Consider the following 26059-nt stretch of genomic DNA (forward strand, 5'->3'; position numbering starts at 1 on the left):
TCATTCCTGACTTGGTATCCTTATTCTTCCCCTCTTTAAACTCTTAGATGGCAACATTGCTTTCCTTTTTAAATTTTTTTCCACCCTCTGCCATCATTATTTGCATCTTCAAGCAAATTCCCCAAAGCCCTATAGATTCTTGTGGGATACTTTCTTTACTGGGCTGCTGGATTTGCATCTCTCATCAGGGACACTGTGTAATGTTTCTGCTTGATGGCAACACAAGGAAAAAAAGTTCTTTTACGAACAAGTTGCTGCCAGGCTCTGCTACACCAAGTGGAAGAAAACCACCATCAGTCTGGTTAAGTGGGATGTGGTGGTTAAAATGACAGCCCTCATCTAAACACAGTTTGCACTATTAATCCTGAGTAAACCTGCAGGGTCACTCACACCTGGAGTGATGGTGACTTAGAAAATCTGTTGGAAGCATATTTCCTTTTCCTCTCCACTCTCTGATGGACAAAAGGTGGCATGTGGGAAATTTTGCTTTTGCCTGGAAATTATTACTGCCGTTGGAGGAGTATCAAAATAGAGTATTTGTTTCATACACCCCCATGCCCCCTTAAACTGCCAATGGGGCGGGTTTCAACCGGGTTATCAGACTGCAGTTTTCCCCTCCTGGAAAACTTTCCAGGAGGAAAGTTTAATCTCCCACTTTCCCAAGGAACTGCATTCTCTGGCACAGGGCCAGTCAGGCTGGGCTGGTGCTGAGGAGCAGTAACATCTTGATCCAGCATGGCTAAATCCTTGATGGTTTATTTCTCATAGCCCTGAGGAAAATCAAATAGAAGAGTTTTCACACAAGATAGTTTCCTTCATATCAGAATATGACTATGAAGATGGTATTGACTTCTCACTTTCTATGTAATAGGCTTTGCTGCACTTTACTAATGTTATCTCCAGCTGTTAGACTATATTCTTACTAGAGCCTGGGGGAGAACACAGGAATTTTGAAATTAGTCCTTGTCCACAAATAATTGTGTTTAAATCTATATGATGCTCCTTAGAGAAGATAACAGAGTGACTCTTGCCTCTCCAGGCTCTAACAACTAAAATAGGAAAAGAATAGTTGCATTTTCTGTCAGGAAAAAAATACATTTGTGTGTGTTAGAGTACTGGTTAGAGCTTGAGAGCTTATATATTTGGGGGGCGGGGGAGGGAGAATGCATGAGGGGACGATACTTCCTCTAAAACTGTGGAAACTTTGGAACTTGGTTTAACAAAGTCTCCAGAAAGCAGGTGCCACCTTGCAGGGTAAGTAAACTGACTATTTAATTAACCAACCACCTAAGCAACTGTTTGCTTCAGAACATTGCTGGTAAAATGCAGAGCCATTTGCACCAATTTAGACCGAGCCTAGCCAAGCAGTAGGACTAAAAATTGTGTCCGCTTTTCATTTGTTGTTGCTCCAGCCTGCCGATATTCTCAATAAGAGAAAACCCAGACCAACAACACTTCAAGGATTCTAAGGTTCGAACACCAGGAGGAAAAAGTTGGTTTCGGCATTTTCACTTCTTTGAGAGAATTTTAAACTTCGGGGGAGGAGATTGAGGGGAAAAAAAGTTTGATTTTTTTTCTCTGAATGTTTTTCCTGTTAAAAAGAACTGTTGAGGAGGCATAAAGATTACATCAGACTCTGTTACAGAGAGTAAAACATGGAATCCTGTATTCATTTTCTTCTCAAGCCATCAGTTTAAATCATTTGCTTTCTTTAGAATAGAAGTGAAAACAGTATTCATTCTCCCATCTATGAATATATGCCGATTAGGAATCCAAAAATAGATTGTCCTCAAAGGCATGCATTCTGCATAATTGCTTACTTTGACAATGGCAGGGAAACCGACAGTATCAGTACTGCAGCTGGTCAGAGGTGGTAAAGATCTTAAGGGTTAGGAAACTTTATTGAAATTTGAAGCAAAGTTCAAATGAATCTGTGTGAATTTGAGTGACACCTGCGATCTATTTTTATATCATACGTCCAGAGTGTTTAATTAAAACACTATTGCAAGACAGCCACATAACCAATGAAAAGCATCTGTTGCAAACAAATATTATTAACACTTGGATACAGTGATTTATTAACTAATCATAGCAAAATTATGAAATCAATGTAAGGCATTCTATACCTCTAGATCTTTACTGAATGATCACTGTATTTTAGTCAGACTGCTGAGAAATAAATTATTCATTTTAAGCCTCTTACAAATTTCAGCTATGGTGCCTAGTGCAGGTTTGGTACATCATGTGCCATTTTGTGTACATACACAGAAAACAGAAAGGTCTGGATCAGCTGAGAGGACCCCAGGGTGCTGCACTTTGGGACACTCAACTCCCAGCTGTCTTGATGCTTGGCAGAATATGCAATGTCAAAATCAGCACTTGTGCTTCTGTGTATGGGAAGATTAGCCTTATAGGAATGTGCCAGTACACTGACTAGAGCTTTGCAAGGCTAATGATATCAAACACTGTGTACATCTGAAATCTCATCCACATGCCCTTTTCTGGCCCACTGCGAAGCATCTTCTCTGCTTTAGAGCCATAAGGCTCACCCTCCTGTAGTCCTGGGCTCTTCCGCACTGTATTAAAGAAATATTTCAAGTTCAGGACTGAGGATGGAAAGCTGAGCTGCTGCTTTTCCACAGTTTCTGCATGATTCATTGGTGGGGAGGCAGGGAGCTTGTTCAACCACAGCTAAGTCCTGCTGCTTCGTATTAATATAAGCTGAAATGATATCAGGGCCTGGTATCACAGTGGGACCTATTGAATCTGCAAGGTATCAGACTAGGATGTACTTCATGCTATTCATTTGCCTTGTGCAGCCTAGAGCAGGCCATTTGAACAGATCATAATCTTATTAGTGATAGCCACAGCATAAACATACTTTTCAGACAGATGGGTAATGCAGCAAAATAAATAGGTAGAGAGCTGCTAATAATAAATGCTAACCTGTGTGTTATAGATGCAGAATATCTTGTATACATTAGCAACATTAATCTTTACAACAAAAAATATAAATTTAATAGTGCAAAGTCCTCCAGAAGACCTGCCTTACAAACACTTCCTGGCTTTTACAGAATGTATTTGCCAGTAGGATGCAAAAAAAAGTGATCCATAATTTTCATTTAAATGAAAAAACATTTAATTTTTGTTTTGATGCCTTGATCTTGTTTTAGTGCCTGCCTATACATTTTCTAGCTTTTGAAAATAAAATAACTCATAATTATTAGTGCAAGCTGCTGGTTGTCCTGCTGCCCCAAGAAAGGTAGACAACAAATGCCAGTGCTTTTCAGCTCTTGAAAACATTTACATTTTCTCCAGGTTAAACAGTTATTGGTGTATCTCATCCAAGTCTGTTAGATGGAGCACTGCCTCCATCTCTTCTCATGGCCACCCTGTCCCCATGAAGTGCTTTGCAAACCTGAACGCTGATCTTTCCAAGCACCTCATACTGCAATGGCCACGTACAATTTGGCTTCAGCCTTGCAGGTGCCCAAGCCTGTCCCCAATCAGGCACTGAACCAGCCATTTGTGCTGCACACATGGAGAGGGGCCAGGTAGGCTTTGCCAAGCATCCTTCAGGAGCAGGGAGAGGCACAGACAGGCTGGGAAGGGGTGAGGGAGGAACCTGCAACAGTCTCCTCAATGGACCTCCACACGAGTGCTAAATGGCCAAAATATCTACTCTCTGCTAGGTAACCCCAGCCATGACTATATACCAAGCCTCCTTGAAGGTTTCCCTTTGGGTACTAGTTCAAGAAAACACTGCTCTTTCAGTGCAATAATTCCAGATTGCCCATAGCCTTAATCCAGTTTATAAAGAGGTGCATAAATTAACCCTTTTGCAAACCACCTGCACAGTCCTGGCAGAAGGGCTCACCAGAGGAGCCCGGGGACGTGCTGGGAGGTGTGCCCTCGGATCCTCCTTGAGGCCAGGGGAGGGGGAGAGACAGGCAGCAGGTAGGCAGGATTAATTTTTTGCTGTCTGTGCCAGGGACAAGAGCCCAGCACAACTTTTTAAGGGCTTCTTCAAGTGTTTGCTCTGTATAATGAGGGAGTTCTGGAGAAGCGATGTTTCAGACATGGATGCAGAACTTAAGCCTTTGCCTGAGGATGGAATGAATAGGGTTTTAAGGTTGAACCTAAAGGCACAATCTATCCTAATTAGTTGTATATTTGACCTAAAATATTTGTTTTTCCTTTCGTCCAAACCCTGAGTGATTTTCCTCTTGAACCTCATTCTTTGTTCTTTTCAGAACGCTCCAACTTAAATACTCTAACTTAATGCATTAAATATGAAAAGACTTACTGAAGGGGCCCAACTTATAAATGATTCAAAAGGCCGTATGCTGGAAAGCATCTATTTGAAAGCATTTATTATTAATTTCACAGTTTAGATGAAGTTCCTACAGGGCAGTCATTTATTAAATATTGACTTGTGTTAAGTCCACCAAATATGATTATCTGTACCACATCACATATAACCAAATAGCAGCAAAATACCAAAATGTTCCAATCACTGATTTAGATAATGAATAGAAAGTGCTTGTTTTGCTAAGGTACTAAACATAACCAAAGCACTTAGCTGAGACAGCAAACATTGTGTCACTAAAGCAAAGAGCGATTTGAGAGTTAGAATAAGTAGCATTAAATTGAATACAGGAAAAAATTCTTGGGCAAAATGTTATAAATATTAATTGAACTAAAATAAGTATGTTAATTAAGGACGTGTCACCTTCAAAAGAAGAAAATTACTTGCAGACAAAAATTTCATAATCTGAACCAAAACTACTACTGACTTATGGAAGTAATAACATCCTTCTGAAAGGTGCACTTGAAAGTGCTGTGCCAAATGCTGGTGAGTTAGCTCCTTCCTACTGGCCAGCTCTTTCTAGACTGAACAGATGGTAATTTACTCACACAGTTCACACAGGTATCATTTTGTGATAGAGCCCAAACAAACGATGGTGAAGAATTAACATGATGATGCCTTTTTTCACCCCTTTGGATCATTTCATGTTAGCTAGTTGGGTGCTGAATTAAAAGAACTAGCGGGTAATCCTCTTCCAAAAATGAACGAGTGAGGTCAGACTGCATGGAGGTACATGTAGACCGACAGGGGATCTTCAACAACATGCTAAATTACTCCTGATTTCCCAAGCTCAGAAAAGGAGAGTTAATTGTCATTGTAGTGTTATTGCAACAAAGCATTATAATTAGTTAACTACGTTAGCACCAAGATGAAAAAAAATATATGGCTGTACAAAATTGTGAATTATTTAGATGTTACTGCTGCTGGATCTATCTGAGGTGATCTGAATCCTTGTTATAACTTCCCTACCTCCCCATCATGCTGGTCATTCACTGCAATCTCTGCGATTACTCTGTCTATAAGCCAGAATGGAAAGGGCAGATCCACAAAGGAGGCCAATTCCAAGAGAGTGTTTTCCTTCAATCAGTTCCACATCTCCCAGGATAGGCATTTTGGGACTCTGGATTTTTTTACCGTTCCTATGGTCAAACTGTTCAATAGCCAAGCAGTCTTCCCACAGGATTAAAAAATACCCAAAGTTGTTCACAGCTCATTAAGCCTGAATTATATTCACTGTTAGCAGTTCTAAGCAAGGCTAAGTAAGCCTATCCTTACAACCAGAAATTACCCACACAGAGGAATTTTCCTAAAGCATCAACAGCACATTCAAAGCAAATGTTCTCTAATGCTGGCTGTAAATAGTGATTCAGCATCAGTGATGCTGGAGATCTCTAGGAAATTTTAAAATAGCAAAGCCAGATCAAAACTTCACTGTGATTCCACAAGAGGAGGCTGATCTGAAACTTGGTGAGAGCCCAGAGTCATCCTGTCACTTACTCGCAGTCCTTCAGCAGTAAACGGGGCCAGGAAGAGGTCTGCTTGCAGGGATCGAGGGATCTAGTAGGGAGGGAAATTCTTTGCAGTGATGGTGTCACGCGAGGGAGGAGGCCAACTGAGACAGAGCGCAACACATCCAGGTCTGATTCAACACCATACAGAAATTACTTGTGAAATCAGTGTCAGAACTATTTTAAGACTTTCTACTCTACAATCATTCTGCAGTTCTGAGCATTACTGTGCTTCTTGATATTGCTTTAAATTTTAATTTAACCCCTCCTTTAGAGTCTGAACTGACCATGTCTTTCATCTTTAAAGTGCTTTCTCCTTTCATTGTGCTGGGAGAATGTAAGTGTGATTAGATGTGGTGTCCTGAACACTACAGTGGACTAATCAGATAGCCAAGCCTAAAATAAAAGGTATTTTATATACAGTAAGTAGATATACTTAATAACTTCCTTTTAGCTTTTCTACTTAGTTAACAGTAAAGCTTAGTCATGACGGGGAAAAATTAAATGCCTAAATATTCATGCTGAAATAATAAACTCCACTCTGATGTCATTTACATTCGCAGGAATTAAAGTTGCTTTATCCTGCTATCCCACATTACAAGTCCAGATAATTGTGGAGAAAACTGTATGGATTTACAATATCCTAAATGAAATCGGGACCCTAACAGCTTACATTTCCACTCAGCACTCATTGTGCACATGCATATTTCATGACCATCACTGCTAGCTCATCGGCTACTTTGCCATTTGCAATGAGCTACTGCACTGTGCATTTCTAACCTAAAACACTTTTCAGTCTTCTGTTGAAGACTGATTAAAGACAAGGCTGCTGGCTCTATGAACAAGTGCTGAGTGACAAAAGAAGAGCTGTGTGCTCAGCTTGAAGATATTCCTCTGATGAAAGGATGTACTTTTAATGTGTGACTGCCATGTAAACAGCAGCAGCCCATCTTTAGATGGTTGTCTATGTCAGTAAAGGCACACCTTCAGTTTTCAATACCTCACTTCCATCTTCTGGGGGAGAGTAATGTTTACAGTGTAATGAGGTCCTAATCCAGCAAAATGAGAGGCGTCAAGAGGTGTCACTTTGTCTTAAATGACAAATCTATTGCTAATGATCAAATGGCTCCCAGTATTAGAGGAGTGCTGGATTGACCATCCCCACCCCATTAAAAGATCTAGCACTTACCTCACATTGGGCTCTTCAGTACTGAACATGTGCTGTTATAAATGACAGAGCACTGAGGGGACTGTAAAATCGATCCAGCTGAGACGATAATACATCCTTTCCCTATTCACAGCTCCTTTTTTAGATTCAGCTAAAACTAACTTTTGATGTTTGCATGTAATGCAGGATGAAGTGATGGTCCAGAGGCTTGGAAGCTGTAAAATGGAGGAAGCTGTAGAAAAGACGGAAGCTTGCTTTAAGAAGCTTAAATCTCATGGGTAGATGCTGTTATTCATGGTTAGGATTTGCTAATTGAGATGTCAGCAGATCTGCTAAAGAAACTGTCCAGCTGTGAAATCCATCATTAGCAGAGTGCTGAAACAAAGGCATCTTCAAGATCCTGTAGCTGAGGTGGCATTCACCTGGCTCAGGCGCCCAGAGGAAATGTTGGCAATGGGAGCAACTTCTTTCTTGAAAATGCTTCCAGTGTTGCACTTTCCTCATTGTCATGCTTTGGTGATCAAATTAAGTCCTTGGTATTATTGCAACTTTTTGAAGGACAATGCATTTTCAGTGACTTAGGTTTTGCAAAATATTTACTAGGTTTTGCAGACAATTATGTTTATAAATGGTCCTTAGTTTTTGTGAGCAAGATCCCAGTCAAATCTGGAAGAAATCTATCCTTTCCCCTCTATTGTCTCTAGAGGAAAGATTTCTGAGAGAACACCAAACAAGCAAGTTGGGGAGGGTGATCCATGGATCTATTTCAGAATTTACCCCGTGTGGAACAAGTAAACAGAGATGAGATTGTGGCTCCAGAGAGTTGCAAAAGCTATGCTTCGCAAAGCACTGTCTGAGGTAGGCTAACAAAAATAAACCATGAAGTGGGATGTGAGAGGAAGAGCAGATGCGGGATAGATGCTTATCTAGAAACAAGAAGAAAATGCACTAGCCTTCAGTCCTCCCCAACATGTTGAGAAAGCAGGATACTGACATTATTTTCCATGATCACTTCTTCCAGTAAGGTCATGAGGTTGAGGGGCAGAGTAACCTTACGTCCTTTGCTGCGATAACTTACTGACCTTTACTGTGATAACTTACTGACCTTTACAATAATTGTAGTTGGCTTTGCACTGCGAGATGGTGGAAACGTACTCATACCTAAAAGCATGGCTGTCTCCTGACCATGAAAGTCTCTGTGTGTTCTTTGAGGGGAGACTTTCTGCAGGATTCCTCAGGGCTCTGCTTTTCTCTTCCTAAACTGGTGCTGGAAAACTCATCCCACTGCCTTGCTGGAAGAGAAATCAAAGGGAATTATTACACTTGTGATGAACAGGTGAAGCACTTCACAAAAGCAAGGCAAGTCTGTGGAAAAGGAAGGAAGCTACCACAGACCAGACAAAGCTGGGCATACTCCAGCTCTGAAGGGCTCTGCAGACACTCAGGTCCAATTGAAAGGAAATGTGTCATTAGGAATGAGAGCTCACCTCTGCTCCAATGCAGCCTTCTGCCTGCATGGAGGAATTGTCCAGCTGCCTTATGGGAGCTTCAAGGGGACTAAAGGACCCCTGGCTACTTGGCCAAGCCAGATGTTTGAAGTGTGTGTGGTTAACTTAAAGGTAATGCATCCATATCAGTGTCTTCCGTTTAAGAATTTGTAAGAGTCTTAAAAGCTTAACTAATAAGGAAGAAGAAAGGGGTCTCAGTCACAAAGTAAGATTTAGGTGGGTTTTGGGGGAAATCTGGATTCAAAATTTGGTTTTGTCACAGACTTCGTTGTAACTTGTGTGTGATTTTTGTAATATGTCATTTCAATTTCTCAAGGGTTGCTCCACAGGAGTATTAAAGAATGTTAAACCTTTTAAAAAGTATCAAATATGCTTGGTCCTATAAGATTATTAAAGGAATACGTATATTGGCATTTGTGAAACATTTATACATGGGGAATGGGTTCTGTTTTAATATTTCCCCCATATTAACATTTGACCAGTCCAAGCAGTTACTTTACATTATTTTCCCTTGGTTTAGGAGGTTTCAGGCTTCCTGTTAAGTCAATATTCCCATACTGTGAGTGGAGCTCTTCATTGGAGTGTGGAATGGCGCCAAACCTGGAATGGTTGTTTCCTAATGTTTAGATTTTAAAATGGAAGCTCAGCTGATGTCAGTAAACCCGTCCCAAAAGCAGAAAGCATCTCATTAAGTGTACATCTCACTCATCAGTAACTCTCATCTACCACTTCTTTCCTCTACCAAGCAACTTTGTGGAAAGAATGTTATGGAAAGGAAAGATCATTATCATTTTTAATTAAGATTATATGCAATTATGCTTGAAATCTTGCCTTCTCTTTCTTGCATGCTATATGCACACCACTGCGAAATAAAATAAAATATGGTATGCCTATGCTTCTGCAAAAGGATTCCCTTCAAAACTGTCTAAAGCCAATTAGCTATGTCTCTTTGCCTGCAGCAAGAATATCAACACATACTGTTAATCTTCCCAGTTCTCTCATTTCCTTTGGCTGTTTAAATTGTTTGAGGCAGAGAGTAGCAAACAGAAAATATGCTATTGCGTTCTGTATGCTTCTGTAATTACGATGCTTTTCTAAATGAAAAAGATTATACTTTTCCACTTTCTTGCTTTGTCCCTTTCTCAACAATTGCTGATTCTTATGAGAGACAACTTTATGCCAGTTAAAGCATAACGATTCTTCCGCCTCGAAACACTTCTGATAGTAATACCTGATGCAGCAGCCCTGTTTGCCCAGCCTGCAGCTCCTCCTGTGGACGCCAAGGCAGGATTGCTGGGTCCAACTGACATGGTGTCCCCTTCCAATAGCCAGCTCTTCCTCCCTCCCTCCCTCATCTCCGCTTGCTGCAAACCCTCGTCCCTAGGATTCCTGACCTATTGAAGATATCCTTTATAGAATAAAGTTAATCACACCCACAGGCAATGAAGAGGAAGCTATTCAGCTGTAGATAGCCACCTTCTAGATGTCTATATTTTGGGTGAACCACACCCAAAATAATAAATGTTATATCATAACCAGAGTGGCAAAACTGAGTTTACTGTACACCAATAAGAAATCCTAAGCTGACTCTGGCTAGTCCTAGTCAGTTTGGACACCACAAAGCCCAGCTGCCATTAGTTCTAGAGTCCTGGTCCTGTGTGTCACTAATTTTCGTTAGCTCACAGGTTCTTCATTACCATGATCTATGGAATTGTCTCCAAAACCAAAATTGGGTGATTTAAAAGATTGTCCACTTATAGGACCCTTCCCAAAAGGCAATATTGATTCTAGTGAATATCTAGTGAAGACTGCATCAGGTTTGTCTTCTTCCACCCTAGCTAGTTCTCCAGCCCCACCCCATCAAGCATTTAATCCTTAGTCACTCTCATATACATTCATCCCGTACTTCCACAGCATGAAACATACATTCTGAGTTTCACACTGTGAAAATACTACTCTGCAATAAAACCACACAACATTTTGCATTATGGGAGCTGAAAAAAACCAAAGAAAAATAATAATACTGTTTTAGGGTCATAGGGACTCAGGGCTACCTGATATCATGGACCAGACCAGTCTGCTCTTGAGGAGACGAACCCCAACAGTTGTGTGTGGTGATCACCCTGCATTGCCTGTACTCCAGGAACTGGCCCTGGAGGGGATGCATATGTCAGTGATGCTGTAGCAAATAAGCCCAAGTTATTGCCAGGTTAACCTTCACCAGTGCAGTTAGAAAACATATGGGACACTGTTGCAGATTTGATACTGGACACATCAAATTTCGATCTCATCTATTCTGTCCATTTCTTGTGTCTAATATATTTTGATTTTCATTAATTGTTTCCATCAATATTGTGATTGCTCCTCACACTTTTACGAACACAAGCAGTTTTGCCCCCCCCCGAATACATCAAAATAACAATTATGTGTTTCAGGATCTTTACTGCAAATTTAAAACATTCTTGCTTGTATTGCATACTTCCAACTAAAGCCAAGTACCAGCAGTACCTCATGCATAGAGCCTCTATGAGGAAAACACCAAAAAGAAATCTTCAATCTAGTGCCCAGATGCAAGATGGTTGTTAGGAAGCTGTGTTAGGGATAGAGGCCAAAGAAATCTCTTTCACCACATACAGTAGTTCTCTACAGGAGACCTTTAACTGAGGTGGAATTTGAGGAAGAGGAGGAGAATATAAGTTTTGAGGCTCCTGTAGCATCAGTCACAGCCTGACCTCAGCTCTATCCCTCCGCTGGATGCCACTGCGCTGGGGGTGCTGCTGTGTGGCTGAGTAGCTCTGTAGCCCTGCGTGCAAGGGCAGGCAGGGGCAAGCTTCCAGGTCTTCTGCACCACCACTGTCAGCTTCCTTTCACAAGTGCTGACAAAATCACTTGCTGTCGAACCCAGTGTTTACCTATATGTTGAGATTATCTCTAGCCATCAGATTGTGAGTGTCTGCTAAAGATGAATTTAGAGTGGGGGACTGTGAATGTATAAATACAGTGTGACGACTGCAGAGACAAATCCAAGCATCCTTCTGGATTAGAGGCCAACATGGACTTCACTCTCCAGACTAAGTATCTCGTTGAAGAAGTAGATTTATCAACATCGCTTTGTCCAATTATGGTATCAGGTGAGCTGTCAACGTGTTTCAGTGCCGAATCAAGCTATGTCAGGACAATTGTCTCTGATGAAACCAATGAACAAGTGATTATAGGTTTAGATGGAATATGAAATCAAAAGTTCAGTGGTTGTTTGTCATTGACACGTTTATAAACCGTTTTACCTCTCCTAAATTACAAAGTATGAACAGCTTTGAGTTGGGTAAAAAAAAAGACAAAGGGAAATTATGCACATTTCATTGTTCTTTACAACAACCAGGATTTTTAATTACAGAAAACACTCATCAAGTATTAGCAATCAAATGTAGACAATATATAACACAACAAAATAGAATGAATAATCTGAAGCCTTTCCAGGCTAATAAGAATAACTAATCTATGAATCAAAGGATAATTGTATATTCTCCAGTATCTTCCCTGCTTTCAACTATTTAATCTAAGTACCTTCTTCAAATGAGAAAATCTATTCTAGCTGAAAAAAGCTCATGTTTATTAACACAAAAATCAGAGCACAAAAGCAACTGCTAGATAGGAATTTGCATAGCTGAAAACTATGATTGTTTCACAATTTTCTTTGCTGGAAGATCAACTTTTTTTGTACTTGTATCTTTTTTTCCCTTGACATTTTTCCTTTTCATTGCAATCCCCCAAAATTTAACACAGCTCACTGGGGACAGCTGCATGGTCTCAGCCCATGCTACTCTACTTTCAAGTATTTAATTGGCCTCGGAAGAGCATTTAGCTATATGTACTGCCTTTTTATCCATACATTTTTTGGAAAACTATGTAATTGATGCAATATACCAAATAAACAACTTCATGTGAAGTATCTGTAAAATGAGATACTGACAAACCTCTCATGTTTAAGAAAAAAAATATTTCTTATGAATCGAAGTAAGGAATATATATATATATTTGTAAGTCCAGAGATGTCTGATTTTATGCATTATTACATTTAAATGAGTAAACATAGCAATTAGAACAAGTAATTTTAAAAATTATGTCTGTTGAATGTTTTACCATAAGAAATATACTTTTCATTATTTTAAAATAACATTAGTCCTAGTGATAGGGCTACCATCTTGTGAAATTGTAGTGGCTTGACCCTGGCTGGACGCCAGGTGCCCACCAAAGCCACTCTGTCACTCCCCTCCTCAGCAGGACAGGGGAGAGAAAATACAATGAAAGGCTCATGGGTCAAGGTAAGGACAGGGAGATCACTCATCAATTACTGTCATGGGCAAAACAGACTTGACTTGGGGAAATTAGTTTATTACCAATCAAATCAGAGTAGGATAATGAGAAATAAAACAAAATCTTAAAAACACCTTCCCCCACCCCTCCCTTCTTCCTGGGCTCAACTTCACTCCCGAATTCTCTACCTCCCCCCCAGCTGCGCAGGGGGACGGGGAATGGGGGTTGCAGTCAGTTCATCACACGTTGTCTCTGCTGCTCCTTCCTCCTCAGGGGGAGGACTCCTCACACTCTTCCCGTGCTCCAGCATGGGGTCCCTCCCACGGGAGACAGTCCTCCACAAACTTCTCCAACGTGGGTCCTTCCCATGGGCTGCAGCTCTTCACGAACTGCTCCAGCGTGGGTCCCTTCCATGGGGTGCAGTCCTTCAGGAACAGACTGCTCCAGCGTGGGTCCCCCAAGGGGTCACAAGTCCTGCCAGCAAACCTGCTCCAGCGTGGGCTCCTCTCTCCATGGGTCCACAGGTCCTGCCAGAAGCCTGCTCCAGCGTGGGCTTCCCACAGTGTCACAGCCTCCTTCAGGCACCCACCTGCTCTGGCGTGGGGTCCTGCACGGGCTGCAGGTGGAGATCTGCTCCACCATTAACCCCATGGGCTGCAGGGGCACAGCCTGCCTCACCATGGTCTTCACCGTGGGCTGCAGGGGAATCTCTGCTCTGGCGCCTGGAGCACCTCCACCCCTCCTTCTTCTCTGACCTTGGTGTCTGCAGAGTTGTTTCTCTCACATATTCTCACTCCTCTCCTTTGGCTGCCATTTCACAGCAGTTTTTTTCCCCTTCTTAAATATGTTATCCCAGAGGTGCTACCACCGTTGCTGATGGGCTCGGCCTTGGCCAGCGGCGGGTCCATCTTGGAGCCGGCTGGCATTGGCTCTGTCAGACACAGGGGAAGCTTCTAGCACCTCCTCACAGAAGCCACCCCTGTAGCCCCCCCCGCTACCAAAACTTTGCCACACAAACCCAATATAGAAATATATGTATAATCTCACATAGCCATCATAAACTGTATTTCTCAAAAGTGTCTCCTCTCAGGGAACATAATTCATTTTAGTCCCAGTATTTCACACCAAATTGACATGATTTCACTTTTATTTCTGAAAGCCCTGGAAATGTAGCTATAAAGATGACAATGTGAAAAAAAGCTATGTATGCCATAGCTCTTACATAATTTTCAGCTTTGCGTATGAATAATAGCTTTTATATTTTAGATTTTTTTTTTAATTAGGCTAAATGTTCAGCTTACATAAAACATATCACCTCGATAGTTAAGTGACCTTCTAATAATCCAATTCACAGTCAACAGTTCTGGGCCGTGTCTGAGCCTCGTGACCTCAGTATCAGAAAGTATATTTATGTGAATCATAGTGTTGATCTTCATGTTTCTCTCTCTGCCACACTTCTTTTTCTTTTCCTCTCTTTAATCGGTAAATATTTTATACATTTTCAGTTTCTAAGTGAATAGTTTGTTATGGATGACTGACAGTACAGTTGTGTTTATCTGCTTTCTGTTACTTTTACTTCTATTACTTTTCTGTTACAAAGTGTGTTTGGTGTCAGTCACAAGATCACTTTGATCCATTTGAAATGAAAAACTTGGGGTTTGTACTTACAGATAACTACTGCATGAATAGATAGTTACTGTAGCACAAATTATATTAATGTCATGGTGAACTTAAGGTTAGAAATGCTCAAATTTAATTTTCAAAATAAGACTCTCAAATCTTTAATATTTACCTAAATTAGTAATGATTTGAGCACCTCATCTGAGTCTTTGTTAAATCTTCTGCATTTAAGAAGGGAATCATTTCATAACACAGCGTTTGCAAGGGCAGAAATGGTGGTGTGATACAATCCCTCTGCAGGGTAGCAGGAGGTTTTCCATCCTCTCCATACACTGACCTGCCGGATGAGCAGCAAATAACGGGCGGCTGTTGATGTTGCACTTTTAAAGAACACAATGCATTTAAAACAGTGGAGGTGAAACCTCTCTGCGCCGAAATCAATAGCAGCTTGGAGAGAATCAGAATATCTGCCGGAACAAAGAGAAACAATCCATAGGAACAACAGAGTAGTCGTCAGTAAAGCTAACCATTGAAAGCAAACTGAGAAAGAGAATGATTCAATATTAAACCCAAATCTATTTAGTTTTTAAAAAAATAATCACAGTCTTTCTACATAACTCTCCATAACATAACTACATAACTTCTACATAACTGAATTAACAAAAAGTTGAAAATTTCTAGGATTTATTACAGATGCAGACAGGGAGTCCATGGCTGCAGATTTCTGGCTACTGCTTCAGTCTATTTATTCTTCCCTCAGCCAAAGGAAGGGACCGAGGCCTGTGACAAATCTGCTGCGTTTCTGGATTTCTGCGCCCAAGGGGGTGGGTGAGAGTGGGAGGTGGCTGCAGCAAAATCAGAAACATTTAAATTTTTTTCTGGGAATTGAAAGTGAGTTCCCAAAGACTGCAATTTAAACTGGGTTTCAGCCCTTGTAGTCCTCAGTATTCCCTCAGTTTAAATTGAAAGTGGCACACTGAACCCATAACAAAATGCTATTGTACTATGGGTGGAAAAAAGTTGTTTGGAAAGCATTTATGTGAGTAGTTTTTAATATCCTATTGCCAATCATCAATAATCTAATTCCAACTGACTGCAGCCGTATTTATTAACTACACTTTAAAGAAATCATAGCTAATTCATTGTTTTAAACTTTTCCTCACATTATATTAGTGACAAACCTGTGCTCTTATCTCTGACTGGAATTTAAATAGGCAGGCTTTGTGTACCTCAATGCCTCTCCAGTTCTCCTTTTTCCTTTTAACACAGTCCTACTTTCACAAATGTTCGGAAAAAAATTGAAATGCTTAAGTCTCTGCATTATACAATACTGATTCCCCCCTGCTGTCACTTCCTTTCTACAATAACTTTACTATAATAAGGTGACCAGAAAAGCTCACAGCATATTAAATATGACCTCATTAAGGGGTACAAATGTTCATCTACTATTGCTTTACTTGTATCTCACACTATGGGTCAAATCAGCTTTTGGCTGTGTGCATGGACTTCACTGACCTAACACTTGTGAGAGCAGAATTTGGCTGACTATCTCCAGTGAGCACTTAGTGTTAGTATTTTTCTGTTTGTTTGCTATATGGACATTGGGGTGGGAAAGGGCCTAGAGCAATATGTCTGCTGTCATGGAAACAGTTTTGGTCCTTACTATGACACAAATGCAAAGAATTACTGCAATGTTTATTAGTGCAATTCTAAGGATGGGCTGGAGCCACATGGAAGGACTGCTACAGCCTCACTGAGAAATAATGCCAAGGATTTCTTTCTTAACATTCAGCATGAAACTCCCAATTTAACAGCAATCCAACATGCTGCTCCTAGTGGTGATCCACCCTTTCCCTTTTTTAACCTCCTTCAAACATAGTGTCCTGGTTTTGGCTGTGATAGAGTTAATTTTCCTCCTAGTAGCTGGTATAGTGCTGTGTTTTGGATTTAGTATGAGAATAATGTTCATAACACACTGATGTTCTAGTTATGGCTAAGCAGCGCTTATACTAAGTCAAGGACTTTTCAGCTTCCCATGCTCTGCCGGGTGCACAAGAAGCTGGGAGGGGGCACAGCCAGGACAGCTGGCCCAAACTGGCCAAAGGGCTATTCCATACCATACAATGTCATGCTCAGTATAGAAACTGGGGGAAGTTGGCCGGGGGGCAGTGACCGCTGCTCGGGGACTGGCTGGGCATCAGTCGGTGGGTGGTGAGCAATTGCATTGTGCATCACTTCTTTAGTACATTCTTTTATTGTCATTATTATTATTGTTATTTTCTCTTCCTTTGCTCCTATTAAACTGCCTTTATTTCAACCTACAGATTTTACTTTTTTTCCCCGATTCCCTCCGCCATCCCACCGGGGGGCAGGGAGGGTGAGCAAGCGACTGTGTGGTGCTTAGTTGCCAACTGTGTTTAAACCAGACACATAGGTAGCCTGCTATAATTTCTTTCTCTCAACAATATTTCTTTTCATCCATCTGCCCAGCTTCATAACAGTTCCTGTTGCTCTTTTTTATACTCCTGATATGTCAATAACTTTCTGGTATAAGGGTGCCTTGAACTGCGCAAAATTGTTGCAGGTGAGGTCATAGCAAGGCTTCAGAGAGAAAAATTATTATTGGCACTTCCCTGCTCCATGATGAGATCCTTCACAGGATGCAATTTCAATCCTTAGTGGCCATTTCAGCAGTTATATCAGCTTTTATTTCAGACTTTATGTGCAGTCTTCACGATACCAGAATTACCCATCTGTTGTGGAAGCAGGGCTCTTGTGTGCTGAAGGAAATTGTGTGTTAGACGGTAGAGCCAAACCAAAGTCTAATTGGATGCCTATGGATACACCTGCCATATATACTAGCACATAACTTAACTCCACAGTTTGCTCCTAGGTCCTTAGCTGTCCACACTGCATAGCTGTGAGTACAGCTTTTTTTTCTGAAGTGAATGAACTACCTTCCTTTGAAGCAAAATCCTGTGTGGTTTTGGGGACCATTCACTGCAAGGTCCCATCCGAGAGGCAGTATAAAGAAGACAACCAGGTTTGGCTCCCTCTGCCCCCTTTCCCTGCAGGCTTTGCTCTCCCAGTTGCCCTGTGCTGGCACACCATGCTCCAGGGTATGTATGTCAGACATACACTCACGTTTCTGTCTTCCAGTTAAGCTCTTCTCCTGTGCCACTCACCTGAGCACCCCTAACTCACGAGCTTGCCTAATTTCTTCTTTTGTGTATATTGGCATTTTCCATCCTGGATGTGGTTCTGTTGTACACCCAAGTAGGAGATGATATATAGCTTTAGTCCATGCTGTAGGCATCATCTTTTCATCATCACTTTAATTCTTTTTCCAGCTATGCCAAAGGAACTAAAGAATATTTTGCATTCTGAAAAGGAATAAAAGCACTCTGGAAAGACTGAATGGTTAAGAATACAGCCAGCAGCAAGCAGCACACTTCAAAGTGCCCGCTTCTCTGCTTGCAGTCCTGTTCCTTTGAGAGCTCATAGTCTACAAGGAACTGTCACAAATGGATGTAAAACATACAATACACTTTCAAGCTCCCTTCCATCCTATGTGCTGCATGATTATAATCTAATCTTTTGATATAAGTTACGTACAAGTTGAATGGAGTGTATAGTATCTTTCTAAATTAAAAATGAGTGCTAAACTCTGACTATAGAGGATAAACTACCCGATCATCACTCATACACAATTCAACTCACTGGCTCTGTTACCTTGCTAATACAGAACTAAATATTCTACAGAAGTTTTTCAAAGCACAAACAAGAATATGAGGAGGAATTATCTGCACATACCCACTAAATAATTTCCTTTTTAATTTACCCAAAATATATGATCGCTTTAAAAATCATTCAATGAAAATGCAAAGCCAATGCAAATCTTGTAGAGGAATTTCTATCTACAGAGAGATCAAAAGCGTGTCTACATTTCCCACCAATCACAAGTGTCACTCTGCTATGCAGCAGATTGGATTTAAAAGGATTTGTGTGGTCACCACTGCTTTCCCTGCTTTAAAATTGTACTCTGTCATATCTTGGTAAGCATGATTTGAAGAACTGAGAGAGCAGAAAATCAAAACAGCGACAAAAAAAACCCCCATGGCATAGAAATGGGTTGCTGAAGAAATCACAGCAAATAAATTTCAGCAGGAACAATGTCAGGTATCAAACAGGAGACAAAAACATCTTCCTCCAGGCAGTGTAATGTATATTGTTTTTATCCAAAACCAGCAATGGCAATTCTGTAGCTAAAGATTAGCCAATCAAATTCAGCAGCACAAATCAAAACAGTCTTCTAAAATCATTCATAGAAATAATGCAGACTCAAAATGAGTATTAAGAACATCATTCAGGTGCAAGCCATAGCAAATCATAGACTAGACTGTATCTAATATTCATTGATTCACACTGGGGATGAACCCTGACTTGTAAAAGGATGCAAAATCTGCTTTCTCACTGCCTGGTTTTCCTAGACACTGCAGAGCAGGGCTGGTAGCAATCCCCATTCGTTCTCCAGGCCTGGGGCTCGCCTGCTGCTGGCCCTTATAGGGACAGGAGCAAGAAAGAGCCAGTGACCTCAGAAAGTTAGCTCATTTTAAAAACACCTAAATCCTGCGAAGGGAACCCAGGAAAGCCCAGGAGCCTTGTCTCCTCCTGTTCCTTTTTGTACCCAGGCATGTACCAAATATAATCTAGTCTAGCAGATAATGAAATATATCTCAAACTGGGTGTTTGGAACAACTCACTGAAGTCTTCTCCTTATCATCAGTGGGCTTTGGGTCTGAACACAAGTGAATTTCAGAAATTCAAAAATTTCAGAATTTCAGAAATTTCACAATTTCAGATCTTCTTGCTTTTAAAGAAAGATACTCTGGAAAAGCAAAACTTAATGGTTAATGTGTAACTTGGATGTAGCTGGCAAAAAAATAACAAGAAAAAATGGAATCGATAATAAAATCTACAAAACTTTGCCACTCATTTAAGTTGATCTAGTACATGACTTTGCATATAAATTAATTTCATTTCTAGCTTAAGGAAAGATATGATGATATGGAAGAACTAGAAAAAATATGAAAATAATATGTTTAGTGAGTCTAATCTACTACATCCAATTAGTGAATTATCTGAGAACATACAGTACTTGTTTTAAATTTGCTTAGTTTTTACATTTTTAAAATAAAAAATTCCCACCTTGTGGATTATTTAGTCACCTACAATTCCTTATTATAGATGTGATTTTATACCTAAGCATAGTGACTGACATTGTTTCTTTCTTGTAGCTAGCCTTTATAAACTGTAATTGGCTTTCACTCAGATTAATTTTGTTTAGTCACCAAAAAATGTCTTTTTGTGATTAAATAAATCTTGGGTGTTAGCCAACACAAATCTTGATTTGCTTAAACACTTCCAAAAAGACATTAGAAAGGAATGCAAACATAGTCAACAAAAAATGTTAATTATAAATTGTTTTCATATTTATTCATTTTTTATTCCTTTTCACTCAGTTCTAATACATAACTACTCAGTGATTGTACTCCTGCAATTTGTCCGTTTGGAAAAATTGTATAATACAAACTATTTCCTCTTTTCTGCTACTTAAAATTTAAGGAATTATTGCAATGATACCTTCACCTTTGTAACTTCACATTTTCCCCTTGTTTCTGTGCATCTCTAATCCTTGTCAAAAAAAATTGGGCAGTAATGTAAAATAGATAACACCTGACTAGTTTTGAACATGCATTGGATGAAAGTTTCTCTTTATTTAGAATTTTTGCAGAAAACAGTTATTCAGACTGAAAGTTGCACAGGCTAGGTAGGCAGTACAGAAAAATAGTCTGAAATGGCTCAAATACAGGAATGTGTATCTTTACAATGTCTTCAAACTTAGTCCCAGAGAAAACACTGAGATCCTAAACTACACGTGTAATGATCACAGACCAGATTTTCATATTTCATATTTGTCGCTTCTCTTCTACCCCAGCATCTCATAAACTTGAAAATGAAGAACTAAGCAGATCTATAAGCTCTAGCAAAAAGCCCATGGCCACTGGAGACTATGGTAGGAAGCATTGCGGTCTTCAGAACATAAGAGACTAGAAGAACATTATGCTGTTCAATAAAACGAAGATGATATCTATATATAGACTGAGTGGTACTGGAAGGACTCAACAGTTTCTGGAAACTGATAACAGTAGCTAACCACAACCTACTGGTACAGCCATGTTTTACTTCAAAATCTTTCTTGTTATGTTTTTCTTTGTCTGTTCTCCATTTCTGTTATTTAATATACCCATTTGTGACATCCTGTACATTTATCTGCCAGGTGGAAGATTATTTCACTGTGGTTACTAATCATTTGGTATAGCATGAAGGATAGCTGATCCCTAATGAGACTGTCTTAAAAGATTCTGCTCATAGGTAATTCTGCTTAATATAAATTTTATGGGGTAGCAGGGTTGTGTTCCTCATCTCCTTTTGTTGCTAGGAGCATTTATACAAAGCACAATAATATTAGTGATATTATTTTACGTTTGTGCAGTATTTTCCATCTGAGATGTTTCAAAGCATTTATGAAAAATATTTAGCATGCAGTAGATCTGTGAGGAGGCTTCTGATTTCCAGTCTTATCTCTGCATGGTTGGACCCATCTTTCTCATCTGTCCTGTAAGCTGTTGGAGTTCATTATCACCAGTTAAAAATAGCTCATTATACAGCTTGGCTCATGTAAACAGACAAAATTATGCCAAACTCATATAATTTAGGTAAATTTACACCAACAGTTTGGTTGATATAATAATTTTCCAGACTGTAGTTTTTACAATCCATAGAGACTACTGCTGCTTATGGATGTCTCCAAAAGGGAGCTGATTCCCTTCTTCCATCATCCTCCTGTCCCCTCCTGCAGTTTTTGCTTCATTGTTAGAAACTTTCCTGGTCTGTGAGATGGAGCAGTGAACAAGATCCCCTGCCCGGATAAAACTTTACCTTTAGAAGCAGGGAGGCGTAGTCTATGCTTTTGCACTTTGACTTAGAAACAGAGAATAATTTAGGTAGAAAGAGTCCTTGGATCCAAGGTTCTGCCCAAAGCAGGTCTAGCTCCAAAGTTACCCTGTGTTGCCCATGGCCTTGGCCAGCTGAGTTTTGAATATCTCCACGGACACTTGTTCCACAGCTTCTCTGGGAAACCTGCTCCTGGGATTAACCACTCTCACTGTGAGGACATTTTTCCTCCTACCTAATTTGAACTGGCTATACATGCGCTAGCACCATCCCGATGAGAGCTCGGTTTCATTGCTACCAGGATGTGCTGCTGACTTCTGCTCATCATGTATCTGCCAGGCCCCCACGCCCTCGCCTGCCCAGCCGCTTCCCAGCCAGCCGACCCCAGCCCACGCAGGGGCTGCATGGGTTATTCCCCCACAGATGCAGACCTCTGCATTTGCCCTTGTTGGGCTGCATGAGGTTTCCATCAGTCTATCTCTGCAGCTTGTTGGGGGCCCCCTGAATGGTGGCCATGCACCCCAGTGTACCCACCGCTCCCCCCAACTTGGTGAGGCCCACAAACTTGCCAAGGGTGTGCACCATCTCCTTTCCACATTGCTGATGAAGATGATGAATGAGATCGGCCCCAGTGGTGACCTCTGGGGATGCTGTTTGTAAGCAGCTGCCGGTTGCACTGGGGACCACTGATGATGGTCGACAGTTCAGCCAGCTTTTCACCCACTTTATAGTTCACCCATCCAGTTCACTTCTCTCCAAGGAAAACATTTGCAAGAAACTCTCATTCCTTATAGGTCAAACCTTACAGGTTTAGAGCTGGATTCTAATTATTCTTTATTCTTTTACTAGCCCTATGTTTGCTAAACCTGACAGATTTAAGAAAGCAGGTAAAGCAGGTACAGAAAACTAGAATTAACAGCAAGAAATGCTTTCATTTTCTCCTCCCTTCTGCACTTTTTAATGAATGAGTATTCTAACTGTAGGAAACTATGGACAAAACACAGCTCACCATCACTGCCTGGGAGGGAGATGCTGCTCCTTTGCCATCAGAGCTGAAGAGCTCCCTCAAATCCGTCCGTGGCAGAGACGCTCTTCAGGAAGGGAACAGAAGAGCGGACAAGCTGCCTACAGGTGTTGCCACCCAGAGCTCAGGATTTACCTTCTGCCTGCTTGTTTCTCACCCCACTGTAGTTACAACGCACATCTGCTCGACTGTCTGTGGGGACAGGTGATTAGGTGAAGTAATCCTCTTCTGAAGTGCTGTAGATATTTCACTTAGTAAGGATTTGAAAGAGGAAGATGACAAATCAAACCCATTCTGTCTCTCAGATATGATATCCCTTGCTCTTCACAGAGAGCACTTCCAATCCTGATTACAAGTATTTTAGAGTAAGTATAAATGGCTCTGCTCTTTCCACTGGAACAAAGTTGTTTTTCTCCATTTTTATTCTCCCCTAAAGAAAAAGCCTGTTTCAGTTATATTGGGTATCAAAATTACCATCAAAACATAATCTGAAATGGTATGTAATTATTTTTTCATTTGCAGATCAGTCTTTGACAGACATGCCTGAAGGCAAAATAGATTCATATCCTTAACACTCTTCTAGCAGCTGAAATCTATAAACAGCTTATACAATGTGCAAATTGCTATTTCAGCAAATCAGGAAGGCTTAAAATAAATCTTTGAAAAGTGAAGTGACTAAATTAAACTCTGAATGGTGAACACATTCAGAAGTAGAGAAAACTGGACAGTCATTTAATAAATCTCTTTTTAATTGCATTCATTTTGTTAAAGGAAATATTTCAAAATTAACAAAATGTGGGTTAGTTCTTCTAAATGTTACACTGAAGTCAAAACAACTATGATGACCTACTTCTAGAAACAATGAAAGCTCAGCCATGCCATGAGGGTAAGAAATGGGAACTTAGATACCACGCTACGATACATATCCTTAGTACACTTTCAAATTACAAAGGAGCTTAGGGACAAGTTGTGTTGTAAATAGCCAAAACTCCATTGCCTAAAATTGAGCTATGTCTTCTGCAGTAGCATATCCCTTGGGCTTTATTCCTGCAAGCTTTGCTAAAGCAGAATAATTTCAGATTTCGCTGTGAAACTGTATCTCTAGGAGGGATATTCAAAGAGTTTGAAGTTGAGATTTTTTTCCAGAATCAGGAAACTGGATGTTCTGAAGAATTTGATTAAAACTAGCATGTGAATCATTAGGTCAACAAATGCAGAGAGAATATGTTTCACACAGGCAGCTAGCTATCCTCAGGGACACATCGATGGCCTTACCTGTCCATAAAGAAGCGTTAAATAATCTATTCTTAGAATTTAGTGCAAGGACCCAGCCATGCAGTCTCTTTATCTTCCCCTTTAGTTTATTTGTCCAGCTTCACCAGTCTGAGGAACAAAAATCAGTGTTGAAAAAGGAAGCAAAAAAGTTGAGTCTAAAGAGAGACAGGTCCTCTCTTTCTTCCTCAGCTGAACTCAAACCACACAGCATTGCACTGCATTTCCCAGGGAGGAGATGGTGCAGCTGGGGGGTGCGAGCCCCCACCTACACTGCCCAGTGCACAGGAGAGCCCCCTCACCAGCCCGTGCCCCACTGCTGGGCTGCACCATGAAGCTGGCTTGATCTATACCCGGAAGAAAGTAAAGCCTCTTCTCCGTATGGACTGATAAGGTCCCTATTCTTTGGCTGAAAGGAAAAGAAGATTCCTCCTTCTTGTGGTTAAATGATGCAACTGTGTATGTCAGATTTGTAGCCTATTTACCAAGTAGTCCTATAACCATGGAAAAAAATATGGCATGACTTTAAAATCATCACATGTACTTACCAAAGGGAAAATAAAACCCAGAGTAGGAGACTGATCTCATTAAATTCAGAAATGCTTTTCGTCCAATGAAAAGTAATATTTGTTGAACTAATGCAATACTAACAATAGTTATCAGATTATTACCAGAATGTTTAAATCTCTACATCTGCTGTTCATCTATGGATGAGACACCAGGTATTAATACTTTTCTTATTACGTGATTATCTAATTTCCAGATTTTGCAATGGAAGTTGGATGCTATAGAAAAGCGTTATATAAACACAGCAGTATCTAAGTGGAGAGTTTCCTATTATAAGCAGTACCTGTGTTTTAACTACAGCTGTATAACAGTGAATCAAAATATAATGATCATCCAAAAGATCAAAGTTAAATCTAGGGATGCACCTGTACAAAATGAAGCACAAGCAGATGCTCTCTCATGGGTTATGAAAATATATACTTAAACATTTTATCAGACTTTTGTGTTCTCCATTAAGTAGAAATACATTTTGCAGTTGTGCCAGCAAAGCTTAAAGCATTTAAAGCGGCAGCATTTCTTCAGGATTTAGCATGTATGACTCTCAGTTAATACTCCCTAGGTATTTTAAAAACTGAATTATCCATTTATGTTTAAATTCTGAAATGTGTTTAGGTTGCTAGTACATTTAGGTTGCTAGTACAGTCTTACTGAAGCTTCTTAATCCATGTCAGCTTTAGCAAACATTCTCCACAGTATTTCAGCTGAAGGCCTTCCTGTTTGTCTTAATTTACTGTGAATAAATTTGTTTCTACAATTAGCACACAGGCCCCTAAAGCCAGAAATACCCTAAATTATTGCTACAGTGCATTTTGGGATGTAACTTAATTACTAAATCTAAGTACTAGAACTATGAACAAGAAGCTTATTTTAAATATTAGGCAACTCGGAAGACAGAGTTTAAACTTCCCAATGGAAATATGATGATCTTTACAAGTTTGACTAATGAAACCTACTTCAAGCAATGTGAGGCATTACGTAGCATTAAAAAATATAGGAGATAAAACAGCCTACTTTTTAGAAAAAGAACTTTTATATGAGTCCGTTGAAGCATATTGGTCAATTAAGAGTACTGAGCCTGTTAGTTTAAACTCTTCCAGACAAGCACAGAACCTTTTGTCACTCCTGTTGTGACTATTTGTGGAGAAAGCAAGAAATACTGTGCAGGACTTGAGCTTTCCTCAACCTGTGGGTGTGCAGATCAACAGAGCCCATTCCTCTTCACGTAGTTGTTTCATGTGAAACACAGGAGCAGCAGCGGGTGCAGGGAAAACACACATTTGGCTGGTGTTAGCTGGAGGAAAGCTGACTACTGTGCTGAAAGACAGAGGTCTTCCACCGACCCATGGAGAGGGGTCTGGGAAGCTAGATGTACAACAGCAAGTCAGACTGCAGGCTTGGAGGTGTGCGTTGCAACACGCTTTGTCATGCGTAGGAACCACAGGTATTGCAAAACTCCGTGTCAGATTAATGGCAAGCTAGGTATGACAGTATTATCTTGATGTTTCCTAAGAAAATATGACTGTCGCTAAAGTGCATGAAAAGTAACAAATTGGTAGGTGGTGGAGGAAGTTGTAAAGTTGTCCGAGGTAAGCACACTGCAATGGATTTGTCTGCACTAACCACGGTAAAAATTTCAACACACAGGCAGAAATTTGCAGTGCTGTTATACAAGAGACTGAATATTTCAACTTA

This window comes from Ciconia boyciana, chromosome 2, assembly GCF_034638445.1.
Source record: "Ciconia boyciana chromosome 2, ASM3463844v1, whole genome shotgun sequence".
NCBI classification, from domain to species: domain Eukaryota; kingdom Metazoa; phylum Chordata; class Aves; order Ciconiiformes; family Ciconiidae; genus Ciconia; species Ciconia boyciana.